This window comes from Heterocephalus glaber, unplaced genomic scaffold (genome assembly GCF_053883595.1).
Source record: "Heterocephalus glaber isolate CG9 unplaced genomic scaffold, H.glaber_assembly_v1.0 deba00000621, whole genome shotgun sequence".
NCBI lineage: Eukaryota > Metazoa > Chordata > Mammalia > Rodentia > Bathyergidae > Heterocephalus > Heterocephalus glaber.
The window spans coordinates 4,967,674-4,978,074 of NW_028258153.1; the positions used below are offsets into that span (position 1 = coordinate 4,967,674).

The following is a 10,401-nucleotide window of genomic DNA, read 5'->3' on the forward strand; positions in this document are numbered from 1 at the left end:
GGAGGCAGTGTGACCTGGTGGCCAGAGGACAAAGCCTCAAAGGAGGTGGGTGTGGCTCCCGGCTTCTAGAAGGTCACAACTTCCTGGCTTGCGTGTGCTTTTTTTTTTTAAAGATAATAACCCGAATTTATTATTAGATTTCATTAGAAACATCAAAGGGGAATGAAATGTTGTAAATAAAAATGTAGGCCAAAAATAGTGATATAAAGCAAATAAACAGACATGCAAGTGTGTCTCCTGGAAGAAGAATCCATGGTTGAAAAGACACCTGCCTGAGTGATGCTGGTGGGAACTGCTCAGTGGTCAACCCTGGGAGCCGAATGCATGGCCATCAGCAGAGGATGCGGGACAGCTGTGCTCCACTCCCATGACGGTGCCACCACTGAGGAGGAGCAGCGCGCAGGGATCCCAGCCTGGTGTTACTGCTTGAAGAAGACCTGCCGGAAACATTTATACCGAATGGTTCCAGCTCCACCCTCTCTACTCCACCAGGGACAAAAAGCACTTGGTCAGCTTGGGATGTGAGGACAGGAGGGGATAGCAGCGCCCCAAGAGACGTTCCCAAGTGATGCGTGAGAGTGTTCTGCACCGCCGCTGGGTGGGAGGTTTCACAAAGACTGACTGACTGCTGTCCCCTCGCACTGTCTCTGCACTGCATACTGCACTAGGTGTTGAGCTCGGTATCTGTGCTTAAGCAGCTATCCATGTGCACTTGAAAGTTACAACCTGCTGTGAATCCTCCACTCCTGGCCACCCAGGGGTTATCAGCTGAAACTTTTGTATCCTTTAAAGAAAATTATATTGGACATTTTGGGATCATCTCCATAGTCCCTATTGGAATCGCAAGGCAACTGAAGTTAACCCAGGAAAGAAAATCATCCTCAAATCCATCAGATCTCTAAGTGCTGACATGAGCACTGTGTCTTGAGAGAGAATGGACCCTTCAGATGGGAAAGCACACTTCTCCCTGTGCCTGCTGCATCTTAAGCATCTACACATGTGCCGAATTAAAACTTCTGATTCATCAAACTCTAACATCACAGGCAGCTTTTCTGGTTTCTCGTTGCTGTTTCTAAGGAGCACACAGATAGATGTGCTCCACCATGAAAGGGAGGGGCCCCGGGGCCTTCTCATCAGAGGGGGCGGTTTGGCTTATGACCCTAGCACTGTGACCTCACTTCCTTGGTGACAAGTCCAAACAGAGCTCAGAACCCTGGAGTCACTGGGCACCACAGTCCAGCGACGGCTGCCTGACAGTCACCTGGCTGGACAGAGTCAGCAGCGATCATGCTGTGCTGCTTTCCCGGGCCTCGAGGCCGAAGCAGCAGGAGCCCGTGCAGGGAAAGCACTTGGGCGCCAGTGAGAGGATGGATGGCTAAGTCCCCGTGCTTCAGGCCACTCACCAGGAACTGCTTGGACTTCAGGGGCAGCACAGGGCGGGTCTCCCCAGACCCAGAGACCTGGGAATCTGAGATGAGTGGGAGCCCAGGGCAGATCTCCCTGGACCTGGACTCCAGACTCTTGGGGCCACTGAGTCCAGGACAGGTCCAGTCAGGCCCGGCCACCACTGTGAGTCCCCTGTGTAACTCCCGCCCGCCTTCCTCACTTTGAGGAGGGTAGAGGATGAGGCCGGGAGGGAGGCTCCTCCTGGGCAGGGGCAGGTGTGGGAGGCTGTGAGCCGGGGCCCTGGCCTGTGCCCCCAGGACGGGGCTGAGAGGAGGAGAAGGGCAGTGCCCAGGGATGGTCCGCAGCCCACAGGGCCTTCTCCTGTCCTCTGGGGTAGAAGCCTGAGACAGAGCTGTTTGTGTTTCAGGAGCACAGGGTTAGCCGGGGCAGAAACAGCACAAACTGGGGTCAGGCAGAGCTCCCAGGCACTGTCCCCAAAGAGCTGCACACAGGACACTGGGTCACTTCCATCCTGTCATGGCTTTATTCTGCCGTGTCACCTCAGGGCACCTCCCAGCTGGAGCAAGCTGAGCCCACTGAGGCACAGCCCACAGGTGAGGACGGGGTGTGGGCCTATGGGCATGAGGGGAGGGATGGGCCTTTAGACACAGAGACAGCTTCCCGGTGCTGGGGTGACCTGGGATCACTGAGACCTCAGCCGTCATGGTCTGGGAGGACTTCCTGGGGAGGCTTTGTGCGCAGAGCTGTCTGATGGGCAGTGCGGGGGTTTTGCCCTGGAAGGGAACATGGACAGTTGGTGACTTTTTCTTCTCTTGGAACTGCAGGACCAGCTCCAGCCCCAGCTGAAGTCCCATGTGCAGAGCCCGAGCCAGCTCCACCTGCAGCTTCCTGCCCAGCGCTGGGACCACAGCCAGAGTCCGTGGCAGCCCCTTCACCTGCTGCAGTGCTGGGGCACCCGGTGGTTGCACAGCGGTCGGTGTCACCTCCTGAGCTCCACCTGGGGCCAGCTCCTGGCCTCCTCCCACTGTTCCCCTCACTTACGCTGGCTCTTGTTTTGGTATTTACAAGTGTCCTTATTTCTTGAATTTATATAAATAATAGAACTAGCTTTTAATAAAACTTAAAATTTCAGTGTTTAAAAGGGTCAGCGTGGTGCCCTGAAGTGCCTTCGCCCTGTATGCACCTATCCGCAGAGCACTGTGCTTGGTGGCTCCTGCCCACCCCCCTGGCCACTGCTCCTCTCGTGTCCCCATGGGCACCTGGCCTGCAGGGTTCACACCAGTGCAGTCAGACTTGCCTTTGGTCACACAGTCTTGAGGGGGTCTGATGAATCTTGCGCTATGCAGAAGGAGAAACCCTAGAAAGATCCTGGCCATTTTTCATTGGCTTCTTCAGTAGGTAATCCAGGTTGTGTTGCCAGACAGGATGTATTTATCACAGTAAGATAACGTGTGCAGTCTGAATGAAGGACAGGCGAAGGGCACCGTCGCAGGAAATCCACTGGGCTGTGGCCTCTCCTAGGCGCCCCCTCTCTGTCTGCATCTTGGGGTTCAGGCTGTGTCTTCCCTGCTGGGAGGGGGTGCTCCAGGTCTCAGCTCTCCTACCATCTCATTACTTGTGTGGGGACCTGGCCTGTCAAGCTCAACCGCACACATTCAGGACATGGTTGGCTCAGCAGCCTCTGCCCTCCTGGTTCCAGGGTCCCCGGTGTCTGTGTCATCAATGCTGCTTTTTAGGGTGGAAGCCTGGCAGCGGAGACTCTGGTCATAGTCACAGGAGTGGGGCCAGCAATGGGCTCCTTCTGCGGAGTCTGCAGGGCAGAGCACGCCATCCTGGCCGAGCTCCAGGTGACCTCCCGGACATCAGCTCCGCAGGTCTTGGGGCTCACCCGGGGACAGGCTGCTCTGGCTGCTGTCCGTCTCCGCTCAGAGGGCAGAGGGACGGGACAGCACAGCCCCAGCCTGCCTACTTGGAGATGGACAAACGTTCTCTCCATCTCTATTAAATTTTACTTTTAAAATATGAAACCACAGAGCATCCTGGACAGCAGAGCCTGGAGGTTCCTGGGGGTGTATGGTCCAGCCCTGCCCATGGACTGAGGTCCTTACAAATCAGTAAAACGTATTTTCAGTACTGGGGATTAAATTCAGGACCTTCTCACTGAGCCACAACAGCAGCCCATTTAACGTGTGATTGTGATTGTCAGTGTCTTCTCATTAAGTTGCCGTCACCCAGCCTGGGCCTCCCCACCTCACCTGGCTTCACTGAGCGGCTCTGAAAAATGAATGGATCCCGATGGCTGGGTGTCCACCATTAACACTTGGGTCAGCTCAGCATCTCTGGCTGGGGCTATGGGCTCCACCAGAGGGGGTGCTGCTCCCTGAGAGGCCAGTGAGTCGCTGCCTCGTGCCAGGTGAGTGACGTCATTCTGGGCAGGTGACCACAGGCCAAGACCTGACCTCCCTCCCACACTGCCCTGCTGTGCGCAGTCCCCGAGTGCTTTCCTCCTCTCCGCACACTGAGCTGGGCAGAGAGCAGGGTGAGTCTGTCCCTGGGTGACCTCACTCCTGGGGCCCCAAATCCTGCACCAGGCTGCAAGCTGCACACAGCCCCACATCGGAGCTGCACCTGCAAAGCTGCAGGAACCATCTTTCTGGTGTCCACGCACAGCTGCGGCTCCTGACTGCACCAGACTGTCCTGGAATCCCTCCCTGACCGCACACTGCGTGTGCTTTTTAACACCTCCTCCCCTCAGCACAGTCATTATTAGGGTTGAAATTAACAGCTCATTTTGGAAACCAGAACAAGCATTTCCCTCCTATTCAGGAGACATTTATAAAGTTGGACTCTAAGACTGGAAGGTAACTTTCGAAATATTAATTTTTTAAAGCATCCAGTTTTACACCCCCAAAAAGGCAATTCTCTGCTCTACAGTACTGTGTTCCCTTCTTCCTCATCCTTTCCTGGAGAACCCAGTAATTGGAGTAAAGGGAAGAAAGGGAGAGATGGGGAAGCCAGACTTCTTGCTCCTCTTCACCATGCCAGGAGGACTCAGCAGCTGTCTTCTGTGTAGGAAAATCTTCTCTTATTTTACTCTGAATGTATCCATATTTCCTTGTCAACAGAGTTTACAACTGAAACAAAACCTTATAAGGACTCAAACAGGTTCATTTCCCACCCTGGGACTCAGACACAGCCCTGGGAGACAGGTCTAACATCTCTGTCAAAGTCAAGGTGCAGAACAAGGATAAGAGGAATTCCTTTCACATACTTCATGCCTACACTATTTGTGCACAAACCAGGAGGCTCCTGGAAAAAAAAAAAAAAAGCAGGGTATATGTCAGAACCCTAAGCAATGTGCTGACAAAGTCGTGCTAGCCTTCTGGAAAGCAGCAACCCCTAGTTTGCTGAGTCAGTCTCGTAAAACCATTTCTAGGAGGCCTCAGCCAACACCCTAGAGTGCTGGAGGCTACCCAGAGAATGGTGTGCTAAGAACAGCCCAGGACGAAGTCATGGCAGACCTGTGGATGGAACACTTGGCTTTGAGTTCCATGATATCACCAGCTGCCCAGCAACTTGACACTGAGCCACCTCTGACGTGTGAATACTCAGCTAAGAACCACTATTCTCTCCTGCTTGGGACCCAAGCTTTGGAGCCCCATCTTCCGAGCCACTTGACTTTCACTGCGACTTGGGGAATCAGGGAGCCACAGAAGTTAGCAAGAACAGGATGAGATTCCTTTCTCTCTGGCCATCACAACCTGTGAAATCAAGCTCTACTTTTGAGAATATTTTTTTCCATAACAGCTACACCATTGCACAGTCCCATGAACACTGCATAAGGGTTTTAATGCCTTGACACCCTCACCAACACTGGTTATTTTCTTTTTCCAAGCTCCACTTTAACACCTCCCATATCCTTTACTTTTGATTTTTTCGTTAAATGTTTACCTCAACCCAGGGGCTTTATGTGGTTTAACTCAATGAACCTTGTCATGGTTCCCATTTTAATGATGAGAAAATTAACACTGGAGAGTTAGCAACCTGTCCAACCTAACATATCTAGAAAATTGGGACTTGAGGATAGATTTTTGAACAACCTGAACGTAGAGCCTTGGATAACTACATTATTCTACCCCGTTGTTGCGATATTAATCCCATCGGGCTAACCCTGACGTTCATTGGAAGTCAGAGTGAAAAGTGACACGGTAGAGGGGTGGGAGTTCATGCTACAACACGAAGGATGGCCCTGGCGAGAGACTTCACAACCTACCCTACGCAGGAATGCTGGATGCAGAACATCAGCAACCAGACCACCACCCCATGATGCTGGAGCCCAGGGACCTGCATTTTTATCAAGTTCCCTCTGGGGCAATTCTTATATATCCTAGTATTTGAAAGTCACAGATTGGAGAGCCAGAAGCCTTCTCCCAAATAATCGATACAACAGTATTACTTGGTACTAAGTTTTCATTTGTTGGTTGGTTGGGGTTTTTTGGGGGGGAGGGGGGACAACTGGGGAGGTATTTTTGCATGTTGGTCATATAAATCAGCAACAAAAGCCCTTTAAGTAGGATTCATTGTGTGTTCCCTGACAAATCATTGTTAGGAAAGGAAAAAAAACCCCTCCAATAAAAAATTGAAAGTGTGGATAATTTAGTTAACTACAAAGCTACTTAGCTTGCTTTGGCTTTCCTTAGTTTTGTTTTGTTTTCTTTTCTTTTCTTGAAAGATTTTTATGCTAGGGCCCACCTTCCCTAAAGTGTTCTTGCCCTGCAGGGTTTTAGAAAACCTGAGACTGGGAGCTGGGAGTCCCACCGCAGAGACGTCAGGGTTAGCCACCCCCACATCCCCTCACCTCCTGATCTCAGCCCCCCACCCCAAACTGTCCACAACCTCTCTCAGTCTCGACCCCTGGTGAATAACCACGTACAATCAAGCTCCTGGGGAGCACTTGTATTTTAGAGATAGTGTCATGGAAAACATAGAATTTCAGACCTAAAAAGAATGTTATAGATTATGTGGTGGAGACCCCAATTTATGGACCAGAGACATACTAAGCCCCAAAACTGGAGCTTCTGAATCCTGGCCCTCCTGATTCTAGAAATGACCCAGTAGTGTTCCTGAAGATCATTTATTTGTATATCCTTTCACAATGTTATTTCCTGTCTGTCTCCCTTTCTATCTGGGTTGTTATTATTAACATCCATCTTTGGACCATCTCATGTTTTTACTCAGATTTATAGAAGAAGCAAACTCTGATTTGTTAGTGTAAATGGAAAACCAACATCAATTGTTGAAAATAGAAAGCACAAATTTTCCCTAATTTAGCCCCCTGGAACTTAGGGACCAGATAAATTTAGATAGACTGGGACACCTGGTTGCTAAATTACAGAGACAGAATAGAGCACCTGCCTGGGGCTCTAAGCCTGTGGCCTTCTCTCTCTTTGTCAAAGGGGAGATTAGCAAGTGTTAAGAGAGCTGTTAGAGCCTCACCACTGCTCAACTGAGATTCACAATGATTCTGATTCTGCTGAGGATCAAAAGGAGCATTGAAACAGGGATGTAATTGAAAATATAATTTAACATCTACCCTACCTGCCACCTCTCCAGCCCACCACTGGGCTCTGCTCTGCCACCTCAGCCTGTGTTCCTCATTCCAGCAACCTCTCCCCAAGGACTACTGGTGCTGTGCAAAGACACTAGACCCTGTCACACAAAGGAATTGGCAGTAGTCACCCTTTCTTACATGAATGAAGGCTCAGATTTCTCTTTTCCTTTCTTTCCCTGGTGGTAGTTCTCATGCTGCAAAGGAAATGTACACAGATGAAATGCCTTAAATTATTCCTCTGCTCAAACATCTTACTTGTCTCCTGCTGACAATAAAACAAAGTATAAATCCCTTAGTCCGGCATGTAAGGCCCTCTACTACTTGATCCCAACATACCTTTTTCAGAGCCAAAGTCCTTCATCTACAATTAAGTGTAGAGTCCTTCCATTCCAACTGAGTGTCTAGCCAGCCCTAATCAGTCATAATCGCCCAGAGGCACCAAACCGACCAGGGAGTCATAATTCTCAGGCCAAGTGACCATTAGAGTGACCTGGCCAGCTCCAGGAGCTCCCAAAGCCTGGGCTGCACCCAAGACTCATGGAATCAGGATCTCCATGGGGTAGAGCTGAGGCATCACTAGTTTGAAAAGGTCCCAAAGTGATTTCAATGTGCAATCAGGTCAAGTCTTGAACCTCACCTCATACCTATGAAAACATGACCTTTGGAGGCAGGGGAGTCTGGCCTGCGGATCTGTATTTTAAATACACACCCAAGATTATAATAGGAAAACAAATTTGGGTACCAGGACTAGTTCAACGTCCATAACCTATAAATGTGAAAACAGAAACCCCAAGTTGTTGAATCACAGAACCTATGTCAAAAACCAGTTAGCAGCAGTACTGAAAGTGAAAAGCACAAGTCCAGATTCCCAGTCCCATGCTCCTCCCATGGTAATATCCTGCCTTTTAACCTCCCCTCACTCCAACTTTTGTACGTACTTCCACCCACCATAAACACCAATGCTCCCTTGACATTCCGGTCTCTTCCATTGGTGCCACTGCCCCACCACCACCACCAGCAATCACTGTGCCACTTCTTCCTGTTTAACTCAGTCCTGGGCTTCACTTCCCTTAAGCTTTGTCCCTCTTCCTGCATCAGTTTTCTTAGCCACCACTCCAGCACACTCCACCTCTGTCTTCTCTTGACCCCTGTGGCATAGATGGTCATGATGTAGCATTAAGTTTTTCTTTAACAACACAGGATAGAAATTCCCAGAGGGCAGAGACCAAGGCTTATGTTCTTCTCATATCCGCCTGGCGCATGCAGAGTAAGCACTCAGCAAACCCTTTTGCCTCTCAGACAGAAAGCCTCAAGGCTCAGTCAAGTGTAACTTGTTAAAAATCACCCTTTGGGCCCCCTTCAGAAACCTGTTGCAAGGGGAAGGGGAAAAAATGAATTACTTTTTATGTTTCTCTTTTCCTATTTCATTTTAAAAGAATGGCCTTGAGGTTTATGTCACTTGTAATCAAGTGGCAGTGAACTTGATGCCGGGAATAGCTAACTTTTCAAGAGATCAGCTTAACTTTTCAAGAGATATGCATAGATATTATGCATGTCTTCTTTTGTATGCTGTCTTTCAGCAAATGTCAATGGCTTTTCAGAATAAGAGATAATCCTGGCCAATCGCTGCACCTGTATGTATACTCCTGGAAACTACTCAATCCTAGAAATAAGCAGAAAAAAACCTCCTACTGCCTCAAGGAATAAAGGCGCATACAAATATGGCAGCTCTCATCGTGTGTCTCTTCAGCACTCAGCTAATTGGTGTCTTCAAGTTGAAAAATGCCAAAGCTACCAAACCTGGAGTTCAGCTCTCAGGCTTATTAAGAAGACTCTTCAGTTTCTAATTGGTTTTATTAGAGCCTTACTAAACTATATAGATATTTTGTATACAAACAAGTGGCCAAGGTATAAATTAGTGGTTGTTAGTATTAGTGATCGACACTAAAGACTCCACACTGGTAGAAACATAAAATGGTACAATCGCTTTGGAAAACAGACTGTCAGTTCCTCAAAAGGTTAAACATAGAGTTTCCCTATGCTCCAGCAACTCCACTCCTAGGCAAATTGCCAAGAAAAATGAAAACATATCCCCATACAAAAGCTTCAACATAAGTATTCACAGCAGCATTATTCATACTAGACAAAAAGTAGTGATGACACAATGTCCATCAATTGAGGATTGGATAAATGAAATATGGTAGATCTACAAAAAGGAACATTTAGCTATAAAAAGAAATGAAGTACCAACACATACTACAATACAGACGAACCCTGAAAACCTTATGCTAAGTGAAAGAATCCAGTCATAAAAGACTACATGTTGTCTGGTTCCATTCACATGAAATCTATATAGGCATAAAGTAAATGAGTGATTTTCTTGGGCTGAGAGGGACCAAGGGTTTGAGAAGGCAAAGGGAGTGGCTGGCAGTGGGAACAGAGTTTCCTTTTTCAGAGATGAAAATGTTCTAAAATCAATTGTAGTGATGGCTATATACCTGAGTATATTTAAAGTCTCTGTGCTTTATATCTCAATTTGAGTGTGAATTATATCTCAATAAAGGTATTGCACCAAAAAAAGTTTTTAAAAAAAGATTGAATATTCTAATCCTTCACCCCTCTTCCTAGCAATATAATCTTCAGCATCTTGTTTAACCTCTTAGGCACCACTTAAATCTGTCTGCATTATTTTAAGGATTAAATAAAATCATTCACATGGTGGATTTAAATTTACACTAACACTTCCTTTTCCTTTTATTTTCTAACTTCCAGAGGAAGGGCGCTCATCTGGGAGGTTTGTGCCATGAATTCAACTGTGTTCTATAGAAGAAATAATACAACACTGCTGCCATCAGAAAAGGGATTCAGGAACAAGAAGAAAGTTTCCCCAGAAGCCTTTTTTTCCTTTGTACTTCAGCCTAACCCCACCCCCTCCTTGCCTCTACCCTCATCACCTATGTGAAAAAGGACTTAAAAGATGTCTTTCTCCGCTCTGCATAATTTCCACTCCAAGAACTGCCTTTTAGGCTCCTGAAGCAACATTCCAGAGCTTCTGGAGGCTTTGGAGAACTAACCAAGAGGAGCAAAGTGTGTTTAATTAAGCAGTGGGTGAAAGGCAAATGGAAGCATGCTTACCTCCCAGGAACACCTCACATACCTTCACGGGCTGAGAAAAATTCCATTCTGAAGGGCACTGAAGCTATTGCTAGCTAGAGCAGCCAGCCAGTGAGAAATTATGCTCTGAGTTTCAGCTCAGCCAGCTTTCATTACTGCTGAGAAATACCACTGTATAATTCGACTCAAGCCTTTCCTTCTCTCGGTAGACTTTCTGGCCATCCTAGCCCTCCACAATTACTCCTGCCACTGAAGTCCTGTAGGATTAA

The 10,401-nt window shown here is 48.0% G+C and overlaps 1 long non-coding RNA gene across 1 annotated transcript; it reads left to right on the plus strand.

Moving 5' to 3' along the window:
- The first annotated feature begins 1,195 nt into the window (after nucleotides 1–1,195).
- Nucleotides 1,196–2,472, plus strand: LOC101697331 (uncharacterized). The gene is made up of 3 exons (XR_015449125.1): nucleotides 1,196–1,569; nucleotides 1,814–2,000; nucleotides 2,232–2,472. It is a non-coding gene; the product is annotated as an uncharacterized LOC101697331 (long non-coding RNA).
- Nucleotides 2,473–10,401: the final 7,929 nt, after the last annotated feature.